At 41.3% G+C, this 25,851-nt stretch overlaps 1 protein-coding gene across 2 annotated transcripts in view; it reads right to left on the bottom strand.

Annotated features, from left to right (window-relative positions):
- Nucleotides 1-25,851, bottom strand: part of LOC122494752 (zinc finger protein 345-like) — a 232,203-nt gene that overhangs the window by 55,204 nt on the left and 151,148 nt on the right. The gene's annotated exons all lie outside the window — the stretch shown is intronic.

Genomic DNA, 25,851 nt, shown 5'->3' with positions numbered 1-25,851 from the left:
TGCTTTTTTCAAGCCCAGTAACTAATGTTATGACTATTATTCTAAATTCTTGTTCCGTCATATTGCTTAGTGTTTGATCAATTTGTTACCTGTCGCTACTTCCTGGAGTTTCTTTTGAGGGGAATTGTTTCATTTCATCATTTTGGGTAGTCCGTGTGGTAGCTCCAAACTGCAGGGCACTTCCCCTGTGCTGTCCAGAGTAACTTGTGTTGGTGGGTAGGGCCATAATCAGACGTGATGTGTGTCCCCAGCCCACTGCTGTGGCCACAGTCAGACTGGTGTGTACCTTATCTTCCCCTCTCCTAGGGGCAGGACTCACTGTGGAGTGGTATGGCCCCTGTCTGGGCTACTTGCACACTGTCAGGCTTGTGGTGCTGCTTTGATGGGATCTGGTGTATTAGCTGGGGTGGATCTGCAAGGTGCACAGGGGCGGGAGGGGCAGGCTTAGCTCACTTTGCCTTGGGTGGTGCCCTGCAGGAGGGGTCCTGAAGCACCAGAGGGAGGCAGGACCCTAGGAGCATGGACCCACACAAGCACAGCATTGGGTGTTTGCACAGTGCAAGCAAGTTCAGTGAGGGGAAGTGGTACCCTTTGGAATTTTACTGCAGGATGGGAGAGGGAGATGGCGCTTGACAGTGCCTTTGTTCCCCTGCCAAGCTGAGCTCTGTCTTCTGGGGCTCAACAACACTTCCTTCTGGTGTCCTCTCGCCCTACTGCTCGCCGAGAGCAGAGCTGTTGACTTTTAACATTCCAGATGTTAAGTCCCATTGGCTGTCAGAACTCATGGAGTCCGGGCCCTCTGCTTTTGCAAGCCAGACTTCAGGGGCTCTGCCTTGCCCGGCGGGCTGCCCCTCCACTGCCCAGGCTCCCTCTTGCCAGTCCGTGTAATTTGCACCACCTCTCCACCCTTCCTCTCCTCTTCTGTGGGCCTCTTGTCTATGCTTGGCTCTGGAGAGGCCATTCTGCTAGTCTTCTGGTGGCTCTCTGGGTTATTTAGGCAGGTGTGGGTGGAATCTAAGTGATCAGCGGGATGAGGTGAGCCCAGTGCCCTCCTATGTCTCCATCTTCCATAATATGGTTTAAATTAGGAAGCATTTGCCACCAAGGTGCCTTTCATTTCTGGGTTTATTCTGGGTGAATGTTACACTGTGATATCCATATGAATGTTTGGGTGGATTTTAATAGATATGCCAAGAATGACTTTGGGATTTTGATAGAGATTGCATTAAATGAGTAGAGCACTTTGAGTACTATCAACAACTCAATAATATTAAGTATTCCAGTCCAAGAACATGGATGTGATTCCATTTATTGTTTCTATTCCTATACAATATTTTATAGTGTAAACTAGGTTTGACTTCTTTCATTATGTCAAATTGTAAGGGTTTTATATTTGGCAATACTACTATAAATGTATTATATCCATATTTTGGGGATTGTTCTTTGTTGTGTAGAAACACAACTATGTTTTATGTTTGTGTTTGTCTTCTCCAAATTTGTAAACAGTGTATGAATTTCATATATAGGGATTGTTCAGAGTGGAGAAAAATGGCAGCAGAGTAGCAGGACCCTAGGCTCTTCACATATCATGAACATGACTAGATAACTGACAAATGATTCCAAAATTCCCAGATGTGTGTCTGAACACTGACAGAACAAAGTCCCCAACTTAAGGGAGAGAAGAGGCCACATTGAAGACAGTAGAAAGTTTAAAGGCATGGTTTAGGGGAATAAGATTGCAGTGCTGCACAGAGCAGGGAGCCATGGTCAAGGAGAAGGTCATGTGAGACAGAAACACACACGTGAAAGCATAAGGAGAACATTCCCACAGAACCATTGGCTGGGAAAATGAGAAGGGCTGAATTTCATGAGCTCTGGCAGCTGTCTTAAAGTCTGGAGTTTTAAAGATCATCAGCTTGGCTGGGATAGAGCCTAGAGGGTACTGTTATTTTTCTGGAAAGAAGGCAGGCAAACATCATGGGATCAATCAATGTTGCAAAACCATCTGAAGAATGCCTGGAGCCCACAGGGTGGGAGATTATTCACTGCACTAGAAGCACTTCCTGGACACACAACATTCACTGAGATATCTGTAGAAGAACTAAAGACCTAGCTGGAGCTCCTTCTCTCCCCTGCCCCTCAGCATAAACACAGAGCAACCTGTAGGAAGTTGCTCATTAGGGACACTGAATGTCTGCCTTCCTTACACTAAGCCCCCACCTCCCTATGCTCTGGTGGGACTGGCCTTCTCTGCCAAGCTTGCTTCATTCTCAGTAAGGTCAGTCCCTGCTCCAAGAGACCTGCACAAGTTGCTGCCCACACCACATTTCCTAACCAAACAGTTCTGCAGGGCCTCAGTTCTGGTGAAATTGATGTCAGGTCTCAATTCACAAGAAGACCGCAGCGCATCTAGCTATGACTTACCATGTTCAGGCCAGGGACCCTATGCTGTCCATAGCAGTCAAGAAGAGCATCTGCAGGCCACTGGCCTAAATGATCTATGGGAGACTTAACTGTCTTTTCTAACATACAGAGGAAGGCAGAGCCTTAAACAAAATGCCAAGATGGAAGAATTTATCCAAAGTCAAAGAAGAAGATATGGCCGTGAAGAGAGACTTAAGTGAGACAGTTATAAGTAACATGCTTGATGGAGAATTGAAGGCAAATTCATAAGGATACTCTCTGGGTTGAAAAAGAATAGTGAGAAACTTACCAGGGAGCTAAAACAACTAAAAAAGAACCAGAGAAGAACAGTGCAATGAATAAGATTGAGGGACACTTGGGTGGGTCATTCAATTAAGCATCCAACTCTTGATTTTGGCTTAGGTCATGAGGTCACGGTTTGGGAGACAGATCTCCAACTTGTTCTCTGCATTGACTGCATGGAGGCTGAGAGGGATTTTCTCTCCCTCTCTCCCTCCGTCTCTTTGCTCTCATTCTCTGTATCTTTCTCAAAAAAATAAACAGGTTTTTTTTTTTTTCAGGAAAAAAAAAAGGACTGGAAACAGGCTTAGCAGTGAGCAGCAGGCTAGAAGTAACACAGGGATGACTATGCCACCTAGAAGAAAACTAATAAAGAAAAATAATGACTCTAAGCAAAAGACAGGAGAAGAATCATGCAACAGTATTGACTTGGGGAACTCAGAGACACCATCAAATGTTATGATATTTGTATTATGGCAGTCAGAAGAAAAAGAGAAAAGGGGGAAGAATCTTACTTTCAAGAAATAGTAGCAGAAATCTTGGTAATCCTGGAAGGAAACAGACTTCCAGATCCAGGAGTAGCAAAATAGATAAAAACAAAAAACTATATGCTTCCTCTAGGAGACTCATTCAGACATAACTCACCTGCAGATTGACAATGATGAAATGAAGAAACACATAGCATGCAACGGATGTCAAAAGAAAGTCAGAGTGGCAATATTTCTATCAGACAAACAAGACTTTTTTGTTCTTCTATTGTGTTTATCCTGCTTGGTATCATAGTAATGCTGGCCTCACAGGATAGTTTGGAATGTGTTCCTGATCTTCCACACCTTATAGGATTTTGAAAAGATTACCCTTAGTTATTATTTTTTAAAATGTCAGTTAGAATTGACCCTTGAATGCATGTGATCTTGGGCTTTTCTATGCTGAGAGAATTTTGATTCTGAATTCAACTTTCATTCTTCTTTTACCTATAAGAAGATTTCTAAATTTGTGGGTTTAAGGTTCACAATTTAATCTTAGTAACATTTTTAAGAATTAAGTGGATTTTTTTTTAATGTTCATTTATTTCTGAGAGAAAGAGAGAGAGAGAGAGCAGGCAGAGAAGGCGCAGAGAAAGAGGGAGACACAGAATCAGAAGCAGGCTCTAGACTCTGAGCTGTAAACACAGTGCCTGACCCATGGGTCAAACTCACTAACCCTGTGATCAGGACCTGAGCTAAAGTTGGATGCCCAACTGACTGAGCCACCGAAGAGCCCCAGAGGATTTCTTTTCTAAGTTACTTGTTAGGATACAATTGTTTATATAGTTGAAGCATTATCAATTTGTTATTTTTCTGGTTAAACTGGGCATTACTTTCAATGATATGTTATTTTTTATTCTGGTCTCTATTTTATTTAGTTCTGATTTATCTTTCTAAATAAAATGATTTCAGATTTCCATTTGTTATTTCTTCTCCTACTAAATTTCAGCTAAGAGTCCTCCTTTTCTCAATCCTTTTGGTGTAATGTTGTTGACTTCAATGTTTTCATTATTTGAAGCATTTATTTAAAAAATAAATTTTTAGGGGGGAAGAAGATGGTGGCGTAGGAGGACGCTGGGCTCACCGCGCCTCCTGCTGATAACTTAGATTCCACCTACACCTGCCTAAATAACCCAGAAAACCACGAGAGGATTAGCAGAACGGAGTCTCTGGAGCCAAGCGCAGATGAGAGGCCCAGGGAAGAGGGTAGGAAGGGCGGCGAGGCAGTGCGTGCTCCACGGACTGGCGGGAGGGAGCCGGGGTGGAGGGGCGGCTCGCTGGCCACCCAGAGCCCCCAGTCTGGCTTGCAAAAGTGGAGGGGCCGGATGGACGGAGTGTGTTCCGACAGCAAACACAACTTAGCGTCTGGGAGGTCATAAGTTAACAGCTCTGCTCAGAGCGCAGGAAGGCTGGAGGTCAAAGGGAGGGAGAGCTGCTGAGCCCCCGGACGACAGAGCTCAGTTTGGTGGGGAACAAAGGCGCTGGTCAGCGCCATCTCCCCCGCCCATCCCCCAGCCAAAATCCCAAAGGGAACCAGTTCCTTCCAGGGAACTTGCTCGCTTCGAGCAAACACCCAACTCTATGCTTCTGCGGAGCCAAACCTCTGGCAGTGGATCTGACTCCCTCCTGCTGCCACAGGGCCCCTCCTGAAATGAATCACCTAAGGAGAAGCGAGCTAAGCCTGCCCCTCCTGCCCCTGTGCACCTTGCCTACCCACCCCAGCTAATACACCAAATCCCCAGCACCACAAGCCTGGCACTGTGCAAGTAGCCCAGATGGGCCACGCCACCCCACAGTGAATCCTGCCCCTAGGAGAGGGGAAGAGAAGGCACACACCAGTCTGACTGTGGCCCCAGCGGTGAGCTGGGGGCAGACATCAGGACGGACTACGGCCCCGCCCACCAACTCCAGTTATACACCACAGCACAGGGGAAGTGCCCTGCAGGTCCTCACCACTCCAGGGACTATCCAAAATGACCAAATGGAAGAATTCCCCTCAGAAGAATCTCCAGGAAATAACAACAGCTAATGAACTGATCAAAAAGGATTTAAATAATATAACAGAAAGTGAATTTAGAATAATAGTCATAAAATTAATCGCTGGGCTTGAAAACAGTATAGAGGACAGCAGAGAATCTCTTGCTACAGAGATCAAGGGACTAAGGAACAGTCATGAGGAGCTGAAAAGCGCTTTAAATGAAATGCAAACAAAATGGAAACAACGAGCTCGCATTGAAGAGGCAGAGGAGAGAATAGGTGAACTAGAAGATAAAGTTATGGAAAAAGAGGAAGCTGAGAGAAAGAGAGATAAAAAAAAAGATCCAGGAGTATGAGGGGAAAATTAGAGAACTAAGTGATACACTAAAAGAAATAATATACACATAGTTGGTATCCCAGAGGAGGAAGAGAGAGGGAAAGGTGCTGAAGGGGTACTTGAAATTAGAAATTAGAGCTGAGAACTTCCCTGAACTTCCCTGAACTGGGGAAGGAAAAAGGCATTGAAATCCAAGAGGCACAGAGAACTCCCTTCAGATGTAACTTGAATCGATCTTCTGCATGACATATCATAGTAAAACTGGCAAAATACAAGGATAAAGAGAAAATTCTGAAAGCAGCAAGGGATAAACGTGCCCTCACATGTAAAGGGAGACCTATAAGACTCGTGACTGATCTCTCTTCTGAAACTTGGCAGGCCAGAAAGGATTGGCAGGAGATCTTCAATGTGATGAACAGAAAAAATATGCAGCCGAGAATCCTTTATCCCGCAAGTCTGTCATTTAGAATAGAAGGAGAGTTAAAGGTCTTCCCAAACAGGGGCGCCTGGGTGGCGCAGTCGGTTAAACGTCCGACTTCGGCCAGGTCACGATCTCGCGGTCCAGGAGTTCGAGCCCCGCGTTGGGCTCTGGGCTGATGGCTCAGAGCCTGGAGCCTGTTTCCAATTGTGTGTCTCCCTCTCTCTCTGCCCCTCCCCTGTTCATGCTCTGTCTCTCTCTGTCCAAAAAATAAATAAACGTTGAAAAAAAAAATTTAAAGGTCTTCCCAAACAAACAAAAACTGAAGGAATTTGTCACCACTAAACCAGCCCTACAAGAGATCCTCAGGGGGATCCTGTGAGACAAAGTACCAGAGACATCACTACAACATAAAACATACAGACATCACAATGACTCTAAACCCATATCTTTCTATAATAACACTGAATGTAAATGGATTAAATGCGCCAACCAAAAGACATAGGGTATCAGAATGGATAAAAAAACAAGAGCCATCTATTTGCTGTCTACAAGAGACTCATTTTAGACCTGAGGACACCTTTAGATTGAGAGTGAGGGGATGGAGAACTATTTATCATGCTACTGGAAGCCAAAAGAAAGGTGGAGTAGCCATACTTATATCAGACAAACTAGACTTTAAATTAAAGGCTGTAACAAGAGATGAAGAAGGGCATTATATAATAATTACAGGGTCTATCCATCAGGAAGAGCTAACAATTATAAATGTCTATGCGCCGAATACAGGAGCCCCCAAATATATAAAACAATTACTCACAAACATAAGCAACCTTATTGATAAGAATGTGGTAATTGCAGGGGACTTTAACACTCCACTTACAGAAATGGATAGATCATCTAGACACACGGTCAATAAAGAAACAAGGGCCCTGAATGATACATTGGATCAGATGGACTTGACAGATATATTTAGAACTCTGCATCCCAAAGCAACAGAATATACTTTCTTCTCGAGTGCACATGGAACATTCTCCAAGATAGATCATATACTGGGTCACAAAACAGCCCTTCATAAGTTTACAAGAATTGAAATTATACCATGCATACTTTCAGACCACAATGCTATGAAGCTTGAAATCAACCACAGGAAAAAGTCTGGAAAACCTCCAAAAGCATGGAGGTTAAAGAACACCCTACTAACGAATGAGTGGGTCAACCAGGCAATTAGAGAAGAAATTAAAAATATATGGAAACAAACGAAAATGAAAATACAACAATCCAAACGCTTTGGGATGCAGTGAAGGCAGTCCTGAGAGGAAAATACATTGCAATCCAGGCCTATCTCAAGAAACAAGAAAAATCCCAAATACAAAATCTAACAGCACACCTAAAGGAAATAGAAGCAGAACAGCAAAGGCAGCCTAAACCCAGCAGAAGAAGAGAAATAATAAAGATCAGAGCAGAAATAAACAATATAGAATCTAAAAAAACTGTAGAACAGATCAATGAAAGCAAGAGTTGGTTTTTTGAAAAAATAAACAAAATTGATAAACCTCTAGCCAGGCTTCTCAAAAGAAAAGGGAGATGACCCAAATAGATAAAATCATGAATGAAAATGGAATTATTACAACCAATCCCTCAGAGATACAATTATCAGGGAATACTATGAAAAATTATATGCCAACAAATTGGACAACCTGGAAGAAATGGACAAATTCCTAAACACCCACACTCTTCCAAAACTCAATCAGGAGGAAATAGAAAGCTTGAACAGACCCATAACCAGCGAAGAAATTGAATCGGTTATCAAAAATCTCCCAACAAATAAGAGTCCAGGACCAGATGGCTTCCCAGGGGAGTTCTACCAGACGTTTAAAGCAGAGATAATACCTATCCTTCTCAAGCTATTCCAAGAAATAGAAAGGGAAGGAAAACTTCCAGACTCATTCTATGAAGCCAGTATTACTTTGATTCCTAAACCAGACAGAGACCCAGTAAAAAAAGAGAACTACAGGCCAATATCCCTGATGAATATGGATGCAAAAATTCTCAATAAGATACTAGCAAATCGAATTCAACGGCATATAAAAAGAATTATTCACCATGATCAAGTGGGATTCATTCCTGGGATGCAGGGCTGGTTCAACATTCGCAAATCAATCAACGTGATACATCACATTAACAAAAAAAAAGAGAAGAACCATATGATCCTGTCAATCGATGCAGAAAAGGCCTTTGACAAAATCCAGCACCCTTTCTTAATAAAAACCCTTGAGAAAGTCGGGATAGAAGGAACATACTTAAAGATCATAAAAGCCATTTATGAAAAGCCCACAGCTAACATCATCCTCAATGGGGAAAAACTGAGAGCTTTTTCCCTGAGATCAGGAACACGACAGGGATGCCCACTCTCACCGCTGTTGTTTAACATAGTGCTGGAAGTTCTAGCATCAGCAATCAGACAACAAAAGGAAATCAAAGGCATCAAAATTGGCAAAGATGAAGTCAAGCTTTCGCTTTTTGCAGATGACATGATATTATACATGGAAAATCCGATAGACTCCACCAAAAGTCTGCTAGAACTGATACAGGAATTCAGCAAAGTTGCAGGATACAAAATCAATGTACAGAAATCAGTTGCATTCTTATACACTAACAATGAAGCAACAGAAAGACAAATAAAGAAACTGATCCCATTCACAATTGCACCAAGAAGCATAAAATACCTAGGAATAAATCTAACCAAAGATGTAAAAGATCTGTATGCTGAAAACTATAGAAAGCTTATGAAGGTAATTGAAGAAGATATAAAGAAATGGAAAGACATTCCCTGCTCATGGATTGGAAGAATAAATATTGTCAAAATGTCAATACTACCCAAAGCTATCTACACATTCAATGCAATCCCAATCAAAATTGCACCAGCATTCTTCTCGAAACTAGAACAAGCAATCCTAAAATTCATATGGAACCACAAAAGGCCCCGAATAGCCAAAGTAATTTTGAAGAAGAAGACCAAAGCAGGAGGCATCACAATCCCAGACTTTAGCCTCTACTACAAAGCTGTCATCATCAAGACAGCATGGTATTGGCACAAAAACAGACACATAGACCAATGGAATAGAATAGAAACCCCAGAACTAGACCCACAAACGTATGGCCAACTCATCTTTGACAAAGCAGGAAAGAACATCCAATGGAAAAAAGACAGTCTCTTTAACAAATGGTGCTGGGAGAACTGGACAGCAACATGCAGAAGGTTGAAACTAGACCACTTTCTCACACCATTCACAAAAATAAACTCAAAATGGATAAAGGACCTGAATGTGAGACAGGAAACCATCAAAACCTTAGAGGAGAAAGCAGGAAAAGACCTCTCTGACCTCAGCCGTAGCAATCTCTTACTCGACACATCCCCAAAGGCAAGGGAATTAAAAGCAAAAATGAATTACTGGGACCTTATGAAGATAAAAAGCTTCTGCACAGCAAAGGAAACAACCAACAAAACTAAAAGGCAACCAATGGAATGGGAAAAGATATTTACAAATGACATATTGGACAAAGGGCTAGTATCCAAAATCTATAAAGAGCTCACCAAACTCCACACCCGAAAAACAAATAACCCAGTGAAGAAATGGGCAGAAAACATGAAAAGACACTTCTCTAAAGAAGACATCCAGATGGCCAACAGGCACATGAAAAGATGTTCAACGTCGCTCCTTATCAGGGAAATACAAATCAAAACCACACTCAGATATCACCTCACGCCAGTCAGAGTGGCCAAAATGAACAAATCAGGAGACTATAGATGCTGGAGAGGATGTGGAGAAACGGGAACCCTCTTGCACTGTTGGTGGGAATGCAAATTGGTGCAGCCGCTCTGGAAAGCAGTGTGGAGGTTCCTCAGAAAATTAAAAATGGACCTACCCTATGACCCAGCAGTAGCACTGCTAGGAATTTATCCAAGGGATACAGGAGTGCTGATGCATAGGGGCACTTGTACCCCAATGTTTATAGCAGCACTCTCAACAATAGCCAAATTAGGGAAAGAGCCTAAATGTCCATCAACTGATGAATGGATAAAGAAATTGTGGTTTATATACACAATGGAATACTACGTGGCAATTAGAAAAAATGAAATATGGCCTTTTGTAGCAACGTGGATGGAACTGGAGAGTGTGATGCTAAGTGAAATAAGCCATACAGAGAAAGACAGATACCATATGGTTTCACTCTTATGTGGATCCTGAGAAACTTAACAGAAACCCATGGCGGAAGGCAAGGAAAAAAAAAAAAGAGGTTAGAGTGGGAGAGAGCCAAAACATAAGAGACTGTTAAAAACTGAGAACAAACTGAGGGTTGATGGGGGGTGGGTGATGGGTATTGAGGAGGGCACCTTTTGGGATGAGCACTGGGTGTTGTACGGAAACCAATTTGACAATAAATTTCATATATTAAAAAAATTTTTTTTAATTTAAAACTTTAAAAAATAGGAAAATCGAAAGTAGTGAAAAACCAAAAATGAAACAAGCAATGACCAAAATAATATAAAATAAAAATAAGGATTCTTTAGAGTTTTCTAAAGATCATATCATCTGTGAACAGAGATTTTTTTTTTCTTAGGAGTTTGTAGCCTTCTTTACAATAGTGTATTCCTTTGATTTGGTAACCTGGCAATGCTGGTACCACAGAGTATTTTCATATTTTCTCTTTTCACTCCTTGGAAATACTGAAGAGATTTAAAGTACTTTCTCATGAGCTGTTTGTTTGAATTCTCCAATGAATTCCATTGGACATAGGACTTTTCCTTATTTGGAGTTAGTTTGATTTTTTTGTTTTTCGTTTGTTTTGCATGTTTTTTATTACTCTTAAGTCTACATAGTTGTCAGCACTAGTGATTTTTTTTTTCAGGATGGAGTACAGGTGTTTCTACCATTTTTTGAATTCATTCTCCTTTCTTGGTATATATTTGTGGGCATATAAGTATCCATTATTGCCTCTCATAATTATTTTTGTTTCAGTCGTATCAGTTATAATGTGTCTGCTTTCACTTCACTGCTGCCTTTAGTTGGTCTTTTCTCTTTAATTCTGACCTGATTGAAAGGTCTATCAATTTTGTTCATCTTTTATGAAAGCCAACACTTCCTATGGTAGATATGGTCTTAGTTTTACTGTATCCCGTCTTAAGGATTTCAGTTTTATGTTTAAGTTTCCTTCTGTGGTGATTTTGGGCTCATGTGGTACTTTTCTTGATTATTCAAGGTATAGGAAAATGATTTGCACGATAGCATGACAATACTACAGAATTATCTATTAGGCTATATGGTAAGTGTCTTGTGTGCAAGTTTATGTGTCCATGGAGGAATGAAGTCCTGATGATTCATTCTCAAACATTTGGCTGACGTTTTCTGATTGATTCTAAGGTTGCATAATAGAAGTCTTCAGTATATTCATCTGAGAGTAGTAAGTGGGATGATTTTACTTTTCTGTCATTTGATCTCTTTCAGCTGTATCTTCACAATGCACCCAGAATTTCCTGTCAAAGCTGTGCTTTGAACCTTCTCTCCAAAAAGTGTCAGTGGGTGAACATAGTACCTATGAGAATTTACACTTAATGATAGACTGGGACAACGATGGGGAGAATGAAGGTCATCAAACATATCATGACGGACATTTCCAAATGGAGACATCTGCCCATGAAAAGAATCTCATTGCCCCATATGGTGAAGGATATAAAGCATTTTGCAAAACCTCCCCTTGTAAGTTAGCTACTTCTACAAAGCAGTGTGTTTCAGTAACCAAACACTCAAGTCAAAAATTCAAACATAAATATTTGTCGATAGAAAAATTGGAAAATCTGGAAAGTTACCTCATTCAGGTAAAAAATAAGTATTTGAACCAATTTGAAAATAGGATTGGAATGACCTATCACTCAACTGTTTCTGAAAACCATAGATTTAAAAATAAAGAAGAAAGTGTTAAGGGGTGTCAATTTGAGGGGCACGTCACAAAGAAAACAACCCTACAAAACTACGAGAGTATTTTCAATGGACATAGAATTGCTCCTTGCAGTGAATCTGAGAAAACATTTAACCAGGGCTCAAATGTTAACAAATGTCTGCGTACTCATTTGCCAGACAGCCATTTTGAATGTAATAGAGGTAAGGAAGTCTTGTCTCAAAGATCTAAACATATTATACAGAAGAGTACACATATGAGAGGAAATCCTTATAAATATAATGAATGTGGGAAAGATCTCGAGCAGTCCTCTTATGGTGATCATCAGACGATTTGTGAGGAGAAACACCCATACACATGTTATAAATCTGGAAGTGTGTTTAGTCAGTCACCAAGACTAAATACACATGAGACAATTGGTACTGGAGAGAAAAGGTACACTTGTAAGGACTGTGGCATAGTCTTTCATTGGCAGTCAACACCAACTCAACATCAAAAATGGATGCTGGAAAAAAATCATACAAATGTAAAGAATGTGGTAAAGCCTTTAAGGACTGCTCATCACTAAATAGACCTGGGAAAATCCATATTAGAGAAAGATTTGATAAATGTCAACAATGTGGCAAGGTCTTTACCAGGCATTCAATTCTAATTCGCCCTCTCAGAATTCATACTGGAGAGAAACCTTACCAATGTAAGGAATGTGGCAAGGCCTTTACGCAGCCCTAAATCCTTACTCAACATCACAGAATTCACACTGGAGAGAAACCTGATAATGTAAAAAGAATGTAAGTCAGTGCCTATAAATGGTGCCCAGACCTTACAGGACATCAGAGGATTCCTATTGGAGAGTAACCATACAAATGTAAAGAATGTGCAAGCTCTCCCTGCAAGTCACATCTTACTCCACATTCTAGTTATCACATAGGAGCCAAAGTGTGAAATGGAAAGTGGCCATGCCTTTACCTGGAATTCAATCTGTGCTCGATATCACAAAATGCACCCTACATGCAAACCCTAGAAATGTAATGAATGAACAAAGACCCTCACTTTAATATACACTTTAGGAAACACAAGAGATGCATATAAGAAAGTAACTGGAAAGGTAGATTTACAAAAGTATTTCATTGAACATCAAATGTCAATGTTACAGAAATCAAGTAGAAAGGAGTACAGCAGTCACTCTATTCAGACATTGCTTCGAAATACTTAAGGAATAATACAGAGTTAGACACTTGGAAAACGTATCTGCTATCTGGTTCAAAAGATCTAGGGGATAGGTTTTTGCATAGGTATACTTAATTTCAAAATGTGCTTTTTTTTTTTTACATTGACCCTATTTGGGATTTGTAAGTAGCAAGTATTAATGTATTCCTACTCTCAAATCACTTCAGAATATTCATTTATTCCTAGTGGGTGTGTGAAACCATGTGGCTGACTGTTGTTGCATCAAAGGTATGAGATGCCCTTCTTCATTAGATGGGACCCAGGCATGTCTAATTTTCCACAATGGATAAAGGACAGTATGATGTACATCTGAAACAAATCTAAATGGAGATGCTGTTTGTGGTTATACCATTGATGTAAGTTGTCCTGAGACAGGTGTTGAGAACACCATTGTCCATTTATTAACTCTAAAAACTTCCTGAATATTATAAAGAAAATGTTTTACGATAAGGTCTTAAAGGCAAAAGAGGTGGCAGTCCAGTGAACTGATAGATCTTTATAACAGCAATAGTCAGAGCACATGAGTTGATGTGGCTGCAATGAAGACATCTTCACAGATGGCAGCCAGAGCCTAGCTAACTCTTCCCCCAAATGGCATAAATTGTATATCCACATCTCTCAACACTTGTCTCCGGCCTGACACTTATGGAAATCACTATTTCCATGTCATTACGTCAACAAATGAATGGTTTTTTTAGCACTTGTATTCTATATTTTGAACAACGATTTATTGAGTCGAGTGGATTTGAAATGCATAAATTGGTCTGTGTGAACTTAATATATTTTAATTAATAAAACATAATGGTTTTTAATGTGTTAACATGGATGTGTAGTGAATGAATTGTGATCCCCCCAGCAATGTTAGCCCATCCTCTTGTATTTAAGGTTGTAGGTACCTGATGGAATCTATAACTCATTTCCTAACACAAAGGCATAACATACCCAGTAATCCGTTTTCTCCGTGGCCTTAGGATTTACATAATATGTCATTATTTTTCCCCTCGTTTATCCATTATACCATTTTCTCCTCTTTGTGAATACTGTGATATTATTATGGATATATCATAGATTCTACAGGGTTACTTTTGATGTTTTACTTAAGGTACTCCATGAAACCCTATTTGGCATTCATTTTGCACAGCCAGTACAATCTTTTTAAGTTTATTTATTTAATCTGAAAGACAGAGAGCATAAGCATGGGAGGGGCAATGTAGTAGGGAGGGAATCCCAAGCAGGCGGTGCTGTCAGCCCACAGCCAGACACAGCCTTCAGACCCATTAACTATGGGATCAAGAGCCATACTTAACCTACTGAGCCAGCCAAGTGCCCCTAGCCAGGAGTTTTACAGGGCCTTGACTGACACCAGCCCCTCTCACTAGTACATTCCTTAGACAACACCCTACAGACTCACTAGATAATGTAACTTTTGATAAGATGTTTTTAATCTGCCTTTGTGAGCAACCAGGTCTAATTTCTTCCAGTGCTTTCCCCTCTGTGTCCCCTACAGAAGGCACAGAGGTTGCTTAAACCTGTTTTAGTCTGAATGGTGAAATCTGGGCTTAGGGAGGGGGTCTAAAGCATGCCTCCGTGACAGCTAAGACAGCTATGTGCCCCCAGTCATGGGGGGGGGGGGTGTTGTTTTGACGTGCATATGAAGCAAACATGGACATATGCTAGTACTGGGTGTGCAATAGATACCCCATAAGTAGGAGAAACAAATTCCAATAGTAGTGATAATGTAGCCCCAGATGAGACATAGAAAATATACAAGGTAAAGAATTAGCACAGTGGATTCTGCGTGTGGAGGAAACACCTGTCTCAGGTTGCACAACTGAGAATGCATATAGAAAAATAATTTCTACTTGTTTTATTTTCCAGTTGTCTCCATATCTCCGGTGCTATGTTTGTTCATTTTTGGTGCCAGATTTGTAGACATCACAAACATTCTTCTGTGCCTGTGTTGTGGTGAAAGTGTCCTCACTAGCTGCTTAGTTGAGATGAGAGAGATGTAAGGCTGTAGGTATTCAGACCTGTAGCGCTGGAATGTGGGATGGGAATAGTAAAACATGATGAAGCTATCGTCCTCAGAGAGAATGATAAGACCTATGAAAAGAAACTGTGAAGGACTCTTTCCAACGCAGGGAAGTACCTGCAGGTGGTTCCCTTTAGTCACCCAGGGTCCCAGGCAGCTCTTGCTGGTGTCATTGGATGAATAAGTGTCATGGAGATAAGGAATTGGCAAAAGTGGTAGATTTCTGAAGATTGGGGGTGTCCTCCTTTATCTCCATGATTGCTCTGAATTCCTTTGTCTTACTGAGGCCCAGAAGCTGTCAGATGACAATGATTACTGGTTTGCCTAGGCCTAGATCAGAGGCAGTGGATGGAGGAGGGGTATTAGATGATGCAAACGTTTTGGGCATAACTTTAAAATGTCACATGGCACAGTAGATTTGGAGATGAAGAAGATTTCTAGATGCTGTAATGGGATCAGCGGGACGTGTGCTGTGGTTGTTCAAGCACTAATATCCCAGGATATAACTCCAATAAAAGTGAGATCCAGTGTAGATGGGTGACCTTTCAAGAAAGACAATTCATTGTTGTGAGGGACCTTCCTGTCGTCAATCAGTCCCATGATGAGTATAGGCCTGTACTCTTGCTCTGTCCATGGCCCAGATTTGTTGGAGCAGCACTTCAACAGTGACAGGCAGTGAGCTTTTCTGATTCCAACAGTCTAGCACAACTGTTCACTGACTAAATGAATAAATGTTTAGTGTGTATGTGAATGTTAGTAGGCATAAAAAGGTATGAAACCTTGCCATTTTTTAACATTTGTTTATTTTTGAGAGAGAGCATGAGTAGGGGAGGGGGAGAGAGAGAGAGAGAGAGAGAGACAGAATCTGAAGCAAGTTCCAGGCTCTGAGCTGTTTGCTAGCACAGAGCCCAACACGGGGCTTGAACTCATGAAGTGCAAAACCATGACCCGAGCTGAAGTCTGAAGCTCAACCAACTGAGCCACCCAGGCACCCCTGAAATCTTGCCTTTTGTATGAATGGGTAGTGTTACAGAGTGTTATGCTAAGTGAAAAGAGTCAGAGAAAGACAAATCCTATATGATTTCACTCACATGTGGAAATCTAGAAACAAAACAAGTGAGCAATGGGAAAGAAAAATAACAAAAGGGAGAGGCAGACCAAGAAAAAGACACTTAACTATAGACAGGAAACTGATGGTTACCAGAGTGGAGATGGGTAGGCAGATGGGTTAAATAAGTGATGGGGAATAATGAGGTCCCTTGTGAGTTGAGACCTGGGTGTTCTATGGAATTGTTGAGTCAGTATATAGTCCACATGAAGCTAATGTTACACTGTATGTTAACTACCTGGAAGTTAAAGAAAAACCTCTGGGAAGTGTTTTGGTATTTACTGATTGAGGAACCTTTTCCTTGTAGGTTAACTGACTGCAGCAAGTGCACAGAATATAACTTGGTAAACAAATGGAAACATTAATCTTTTCTCCCTACCTGGTTCTTCCAGATCTCAGAAACTCTCGGTGCCTATTCTTATATGTTTATTCCAATACATGTGTTTGCGTAATTTCAATAAGAATCTTTCCTCCGTATGACAAGACACAGTTGGAAACACTGTTAGGTAACCAAGACTTTGACTAGAATATCATAGCTGAGAAAGTCCGAAATCGATTCAGAAATGAGGAGACGGCTATAAGGATCTCTGATGAACTTAATGGACCCAATAAGGCCCCCTTGGAGGTATGAGCATGATTCCTTGCTTACAGAATCCCTGGAAGCCTTCCCAGGTGAATCACGAACTTTATTCCCTAATAGGCTCAATAGTCTTGGGATGTTTTGGAGACCTCAAGAATAGAGAAGTCACCCAAATCTATAAGTGTTGCAGGCAAAACCTGATGGCAAGTATTTGGCTTCGTTTCTGCCCTTGAGAGGCTATTGAAAGTTTAATGTAGTGACTTCCTATGAAAAATTCAAGGAAAGCTGGTTTTAAAGAATCTATCGGTCAAACCTCTATTGTAGCTGCACTTATATAAATAAGAAGGTCAAGTTTTTTTCTCCAAATACACTGAGTTTGCAATCCAATTACTGTTAACTTGGCTCTACTTGGTACACTGAGGATGATTATAGACAAAAATGTTTCAATAACACATCTTTGTAGATTTAGACTTTAATAGTATTCATCATAAATTGTACCAGATCCTGATTTCTTCTTGTGTCCTCCAATGCCTGGCTACAAATACTGAGAAGAACGTTTTATTAAATCTGTGTTGAATTAGACAGAGAGAGAGAGAGTTAGGGTGCACAAGTGAGGGAGGGGCAGAGAGAGAGCAAGAGGGAGAATTCCAAGCAGTCTCCCTGCTGTCAGTCAGGGCAAAGCCCAAAGCTGGCTCAATCCCTGCAACTGTGCAGTGATGACCCAAGTCAAAATCAAAATTCGGCGCTTAGTGGACTCGGCCACCCATGCACCCACCACCCCCCTAAAGTAACATTTTGATTTTTCTCCTACCTTTCTGTCTTGGAATCATTTGAGGACAAAACTGCCTTCTGTCCTGAAGCTCTGGAAACTTCATATAAGTACTTGATGGAAAGAAATCGTCATAATAGCTCATGTATAGAGAATCTTTGTGCTGTGGCTGTATGGGCCACTGAAAAGATTACCAGAGGCATTCGAACTACAAACCAGGAAGATCCTTCGGGCTGCTCCTACTTGCCCTCACTGTATCTGAAGATGATTCAAGTCTGACATCTAGACGTCTGTGCCTCTGGCTACCCTGAGAAGTCAGAAACTGGCTTAAGAGTTGATGTCATCATGAAACATAGTTGTCTTCTTTGGTTTTCATAGAAATGCCTCATTGAATAACATTACATGAACCACAGGGCTAACTTTGAAAAGGCACCTGCATCAAGGCCTCCTAAAACGAGTTTGACTAAACAGATCTACCGTCAGAACTAAAATGCTGGATCAATGACATGAAACAATGTAGGTCAACTTTTAATATGTGCGGCTTCCAGGGAAGTTTCATATGGGGGAATGGAAGTGGTTTAGGACAGCCTTTCCAGTCCCCTCACCCCCAGAATGGCCACTTTGTCATGCAGATACTTTGACATGAAGGTACTTGAGAACCTGCTGGTTCAGAAGAAGCTTTTCCCCCTTAACCAAGCAGAAGAGTCTAAATTGGGGAGTCTTCCCAGAAAAAGAGTTATTAACAGAGCCAAAGTTATCTCAGTGACCCATCTATAAGGTAGAACAAACATCTAATTACCAAGTATGTGCTCTTCTGATCGCCCTGTGAAGTGCATTGCTTTCCTCTGAAGCCTCAGGCCCCTACCCCTTTTTCCTTAGTTCACCATGATATTTGGACCTGATGTTGCTGGACAGTCTTTGGAATTTCCATGTTTGTGTGGATTTCCTGTACATATGTGTATTAAATTGGATTTTTTTCACCTGTTAATCTGTGTCATGTCAATTTGATTTCCCATCCAGCTAGAAGGACCTTTGAGGAGACAAGAATTCTTGTTCTCTGACAGAGGGTTTGACTTTAATGCCTCATTTCCTGTCATTCCATTTCACGTATAAAAAGAGGCTGGTGCAGTAGAAAGTACTTCCACAGGGGTTGATATTTTTGAAGAAAGTTTTTGTCACTATTTCAGCAGATTCCTTATTTAATACCTGTGTGGATACTATCTTGTCAGTGTTTTCCTTAAAAGTTTCTAAGGAGCACTCAAAATATGTATCCAGCTCCATTTGTCTAGCTGATTAGATGGCTCTCTGAAGATGGGTTGCATGAGTACACAGATTAAGTATTTCAAGGGACCTCACTTAGGCCACTTGAGCATTGAAATCATCCTTAGGATCCTTTTCTATTTATTTAGGTTTTTGCAAACATGTCCTCCGTGTGTGTTAAACACGAGTCCCACCAGATTGTTGGAAGGTGGTTCTCCATCCTTTTTCCCCATTGTGATGGTTTATTTTGAATCCTAGTGGAATTAGATGTTCGGCACTACTTAAGGATTTTCACCTGTGAATGATCTTGTTCCCTCAGATACCATTCTGGAGTCGGTTGATTGTATTTTGTGTCTTGGTTTTTTCTGGACTTAGCCAGCCTAAATTCACAGCGTTATGTACGTTAAAGGGCTCTTTCGTCTCTTCTTCCTGCGAGAGTGCAACTAAATTTTTTGTGTTGTGAATGGGAATCCTTGTGGGATGGCTATTGGGTAGTGTTGACTCTGCCCCCGTCTAATGATGGAGCTAATGCCCTTTGTCTTTGGATTCAGTCAGAATCTTATCTACAGAATGCATCAAGCATTTATGTTGGAAACACTGTGAAGAATGTTAAGTTTCTAGGAGGAAAAGTCATTTCTGCCACAGACCTGCATCTTTGCTTTTCCTGATTGTAAAGTGTATTGTGGCCATGGACTATTACAGAGGAAAATCATCTTTCTTTTAGTAGGGTCTTAATTGAACACCAGTCAATTGTGTAATATGCAGCCTCACGGGCTGCACAAGGAGAGCTAGATCAGCAACACTTCCCCATTGCTAGCCAAGAAGAAACTGAAACATCACACAGAGAGAACCAGAACGAGAAAACATCTCAGATTCTTAAACCTGCTATAAACAGAAGAGGACTAGTCCTCAGGAAAATGAGTTGATGATGAAACAACAACCAAGTAATTAAAAAAGTTCTTTACCAAGGGAGTCCTTCCAGCCAGATGCTTTATTTCTCTCACTCCAAAATGAAAGCACCATAGTCAAGAGACATTTCACATTTTCCTTCATAGTCTTCTCAAAGGTAACTTTTTGATAGGCTCTGTCATTTTAAGCTAACCTTTTGTGGCGCACCTGGGTGGCTCAGTCAGTTAAGAGTCTGAGTCTTGGTTTCATTTCTGGTCGTGATCTCACAGTTTCATGCATTTGAGCCCCCGTTGGGCTCGGCACTGGGACCACAGAGCCTGCTTAGGATTCTCTCTCTCCCTCTCAAACCCTCCCCATCTTATGCATCAATTGGTCTGTGTGATTTCTTAGTTTCTTCTTCTGCTGCTTCATTACTGGTGTATAGTCATGCAAATGATTTCTGTGTTTTGACTTTATATCTTACAACTTTGATGAATTCATGTATCTGTTCTAGCAGTTTTTTGGTGGAGTCTTGGGGGTTTCTACATAGAATATCATGTCTTCTGTGAAGAGTGATAGTTGCACTTCTTTCATGCCAATTTGGATGGCTTGTATTTCTCTTTGTGGTCTGATTTCTGAGACTAGGACTTCCAGTACTATGTTGAACAAGTGGTGAGAGTGGACATCCCTGTTGTGTTCCTGACCTTAGGGGGAGAGCTCTCAGATTTTCCGCAGTAAGGATGATGTTATCTGTGGGTCTTTCATATATGGCCTGATTGTTGAAGTATGTTCCTTTTATCCCTACTTTCTTGAAGGTTTTTATCAAGAAAGGATGCTATATTTTGTCAAATGCTCTCTATAAACCTTCCTTTTTAATGATAGTAGCCACTACACTAATTAATTGTATTTTTAGATTTCAACTATTTTTTATGCTTTTGGATAACAATTTTCAACTGAGTGCTTTTGAAGAAACTGTAGGGAGTTTTTTTGTTGTTGTTTATTTACTTTTGAGAGAGAGAGGGAGACGCAGAATCCAAAGCAGGATCCAGACTCTGAGCTCTCAGCACGCATGCAGGTGTGGATCTGAAACGCACACACTCTAAGATCATGACCTGAGCTGACTTGGGATCCTTAACCAACTGAGTCCCCCAGGCACCCAGAAGACTGTATCAGTTTTAATCCAAATAGGAATCAGTCATATGTCAATTGTCAATAACATTATATGTGTATTTGTTGTGTCAATATTAAATGTACATTTTTGGTATATGACATACCCTGTTTGTTTCTTTTCATGGTAATTTGTCAAAGGTTCTTTCATCCTGGGTAGGCTGTCATATGGTATTCTTGTCTTTACCTATTTGTGGGTGAGTTTATATTCTCTTTGAGAAGCAAACAGGTTTTTGAATTTAAGGTAATTTTTTTTACCTTGGGTTGGTAATCTTATTTTATGTGAGTTCTTCCTTCTAAAACCCTGGGAAATGAGTATGGTATGTTCATTTATCGAGGAGGGTTTGGTTGCTGGGTGAGCCTTCCTGGGAGTAGAGTTTGTTTCCCTTCTTTTGCATTATCTTAAAAATAATATTAAGAATAATATTGGAGGTGAGGGCACAAGCATAAACAGCAGAGTGGGAGATAGTAAAGAAGGCTGCAATAGAGGCTCTGAGGAAAATTTGATGGGTCAATCATTTGCATTTGTGTATTTGGTCGATTTGAATGTGTGACTGTCAATGGACATCCCAGAACCAGAAGACAAGATGCAACATATTACCTTGGAAGCACAGTTTGAACCAGAAAGGTGAAACTGATTCCCCAAACTGTAAGTCCTTTCTCTCCTCTATGTGAGTCTGAATGTCAGGAAAGTATGAATGCCAACTTGGGCCACCCAGCAGGTAGAAAAGTCAGGAACTCTGTTCTCAAAAGGGAGGATCAGAGACTAGCAGTGGAGCTGTGGAGAACAATTTTGTGGTGTAAGAGATAATTTTTGACAGAATCTGAAGGGAGAAGTCTCTGTTAGGGTCTGCAAGCCCCATGTAGGCAGAGGTACTATTCCCAATTCATATTCTGGGGCAGCTGAGCTGTGTACCCACAACATTAAGCCTGAAGTATGAAACCGGCAACTGGGGATGTGAAAAATTCCACTGGAGAGGTGGGACTGATGGTTGGCTTATGAGTTTCTACTACACAGTGTGGTCCTGGGTAACCAGATCCCACTCCCCATCCTTCTCTGTGGTCCTGTGCATTGCGGGAAGGGCCTCATCCGGGTCCTGGAGGGCTTCACCTGCATTCTCTCTGTGCACATGTGGGAAGTTTTGGCAACAGTAAAGACAGAATTGGGAGAGAGCATCAAAAACTCTTGGTATGATAAGGGGGTCTGGGTGACTCAGTCAGTTGAGTATCCGTCTTTGACTCAAGTCATGATTTAGCAGTTTGTGCTTTGGGCGCTGCTTGGGGCTCTGTGCTGACAGCTCAGAGTCTGGAGCCTGATTCAGATTCTGTGTCTCCTTGTCTCTCTACCCCTAACCCACGTGCACTCTGTCTTTGTCTCTCTCAAAAATAAATAAACATTAAAATGAAGAAGAAGAAAAAATCTGGATGTGGTTACAACATTGTTCAGAGGGAGGACTGGTCTGGACATAGACTCTGGTGTCAGTTTATCAAAAATGTGAACTCAGGTGTGTGGGCTTGTTGAGATGGGATTCAAGGCTAGTGCCTGGAGACCTGGGATGGTGGGAAAAGGAGCACATGAATGCAGGTTTTGGCCCTGGAGGATCTATTGGTGCCACCCATCCTCTGTGAGCGTATGCATCATTTGTTGGGGAAACTCTGTCTGTGCAGGAGGTACCCAAGGGTGAAATCTGGGCAAGGGAGGGCAGAGTCACACTGGTGTCCTAGGTGCATGTGCAAAGAGGATGGTGAGAGGCTGGGAAAGGTGTCATGCTGAGTCTTCTGCCCAAGAGGCAAGGGGGCAAGGTGTTCAAGCCATGTGGGGAAAGCAATCAAAATGAAAAGGGGTAGTGTGTAGGGTTAAAAGATGAACTGATGTACATTCCAATTTTCAAGACTTAATTTGACCATTTAATTTCTCTTTCTTATTTGTATGCGAATAGATAGACATGTTCCATCTGTAGGAAATGGTAGTAAGGTTTTTACAGAGACCATGTGGAGACAAAGCAAGGGCAGTGGTTGATTGGATATATCTTAAGCATTTCCCTTCTTTTTGGGAGTCTTAATTGACTGCAGTTATTTGCTTATATATTTTTTTTTCCATTCAAGTGCAATGACTGAGAATTAAGTTGTGGTTTCATTACAGAAGCTGCCATGGCATTAGAGCCTCCTCAGGTTATGGCTTCCCTATTTAATTTACTTCACAGTGGAAACACATTTGGTAGGATACTACCAGATTTATGTTTTTTGTTGTTGCTGTCATTGTGGTTTTTTTGGTTTTCTTTTCTTTTTGTTCTTTTTTCGTTTTTTGTTTTTGTTTTTGTTTTTGTTTTTTTTTTGAGAGAGAGAGATAGTGCAAGCAGGGGAAGAGCGGCAGAGGATAGAGAAAGTCTTAACAGGCACCATGCTCAGAGTGGGGCCCAACTCACGGCTGGATCCCACAACCCTGGGAATATGAGCTGGGCTCCAAATTCCAATGAGTTTTTCATCTGACTGAAACACTAGGGCACCTTGTTTGTTTGTTTGTTTGTTTGTTTGTTTTTTAATCCATTTGCCAGTGTGATTTAGCAGTTGTCCACCCATTATAAGAATGGTTCTTATGGTACAACAATCCCATGTCCCAGAACCACCCAATTAATTCATATATACAAACCAAACATCCACATTTCAAGATGTGTGTGATAACAGAAGACAGATACATTCAACCATGCAGTTGTATAAAAAAGAATGTTTCCACATGGAGGTTTTCCTTACAATTACCTTGGGATATGAGGTGTTTCTGTGTTGCAGTAGATCCATCTCTACCTGTGTGAAAATGTCACCTTCATGTAGCATGGTTAAGGAAAGCATTGGATTAAGTCGATGTGACAATACTTATGTAAACATTGAACCAAGTGCAAACTATTTTAGTGTCTTTGTGTTATATGATTGCAAATGCAATTTACATACACTGTGAAACTGCATAGTAGGCAGGAGCCACCTCAACCTAAAACTGTTATGTTTGAAGATCGATCTATTATTGATGTAGGTAATTAATGGAGATTTTTACTTGATTTAAAAACCACTACCACAATCAATTGCATGCATTTAGGAACTATAAAAACATAATTCTGTCGTTAATAAGTCTGAAATTCCGTGGACTTGGCTCAGCTTTCTGTGGAGGGCACTCTGGTGTTAAAATCAAGGTTCAAAACTGAGGGTTGATGGGGGGTGGGAGGGAGGGGAGGGTGGGTGATGGGTATTGAAGAGGGCATCTTTGGGATGAGCACTGGGTTTTGTATGGAAACCAACTTGGCAATAAATCTCATTTATTAACAAAATAAAAATTAAAAAAAATAAAAAAAATAAAAGTTCATGAGGCATTGGATCTACTTGGGAACATCTACAAGCGCAGTCACTTCCAGGACCATTCAGGTTGTTGGCAGAATCCATTTTGTTACCATGGTTTCCACATGATCTCCATGGGCACACCTTGTGCATGGTTATGTCCGAAGAAGAGAAAAAGTGTTGAGTCTCACTGTTTACTCAAGGTTTCAACTGTGGTCCTTTATTGTCTATTCAGTTGAAAGGATTACTGGGTGTTTTATAGAAGTAAGTTTTTTGCCTTGTGGGCTGAACTTAGACACCACTCACAATTGTGAATCAAGTGCAAATCAGAGATTTAATGAGAATGAATCCATGATGTACAAATGGACCCTGCAATTGTCATCTCCCCCATCTCCACTCCTCTCTCTGTGTCCCACATTGTGACCTCAGTCTCCACTCCTGGTGCCTCTAGATATCCATGAAACCTGACTCTTTCCCTGCAAATGACACTTCTAGTCTTCTTCATTGCTCTTCTCAGTCCTGCAGGTGCACTTTTTTTTTTTAATTTGTATAGGTTTGTTTAATTTTGAGAAAGTTTGAGCAGAGGAGGGGAAGAAAGTGAGAGGGACAGAGGATCTAAAGTGAGTTCAGCATGACAGCACCAAGCCTGATGTGGGGTTCAAACCCATGAACCGTTAGATCAAAACCTGTGTCGATGTTGGACACTCCACTTACTGAGGACCCCCAACACATGTATTTCTTTCTCTTTTAAAAAATAAAATAACATGTTCATTTGCTTTTGAGAAAGCATGAGCAAGGGACAGGTAAAAGGAGAGAGTGGCAGGGGATCTGAAGCTGGCTCTGCATGACAGCAGCGAGCCCTATGCCATCAGGTGTATTTAGACCTCTATACCAACAAGCACGTTTCACGTGATCCCAGAGCCCTCATCCCGAATTTCCTCCCCTTCCACTGCCCCTAAATACTCCATTCTCCATTCTTTCTTCCTTCCCCATTCCAATACGTCAGCCCACTTCTTGTGTCTTTTATGTCCACTGCTCTCGTATGCCAGCCAACATTTATCAGGAGTCCTTAGTTTCCTCATGACCCTGCACTTGTTATCCCCAACCCTACATTTCCTGACTTTCTCGTGAGCCCTCTAGCCTCCTGATGACCACCGTTCTCCCAGCTCTCAAGGTCCCCACCCACCCATGCTAACTCCCTGTGCCCATGATGTTTCCTAGGCATCTTTTCTTTCCACTCTTTCTCTGTGGTTGGAGCACTGAATACTCCCAGTACTCCAGTCACAGGCAACTATCTCCCTTCCATCCCTATCTTCTTTAATCCTTCATTGGCAAGAAGTTTCTATGCTCTCTACCCAACCTTGTCACTTCACTCCATTTGCCAATTAATTTGTCATCCATTATCCCCTCCTTCCTAGGACTTCTTTTACCCTCTTATTCTCTCAACACATATAGCCCAGCCTTACTCTCCCTGCCTACACTCCACTCCCAACCTAAAACCAGTAGTGCACCTTAACCCCTCAGTCACATTTCACAACTTAGTGCCCTTTAGCCTTAGTGTGGGTTACATAGTGTG

Source organism: Prionailurus bengalensis, chromosome E2 (genome assembly GCF_016509475.1).
Source record: "Prionailurus bengalensis isolate Pbe53 chromosome E2, Fcat_Pben_1.1_paternal_pri, whole genome shotgun sequence".
Lineage (NCBI taxonomy): Eukaryota > Metazoa > Chordata > Mammalia > Carnivora > Felidae > Prionailurus > Prionailurus bengalensis.
This window is presented reverse-complemented; position numbering and strand designations above follow the sequence as displayed.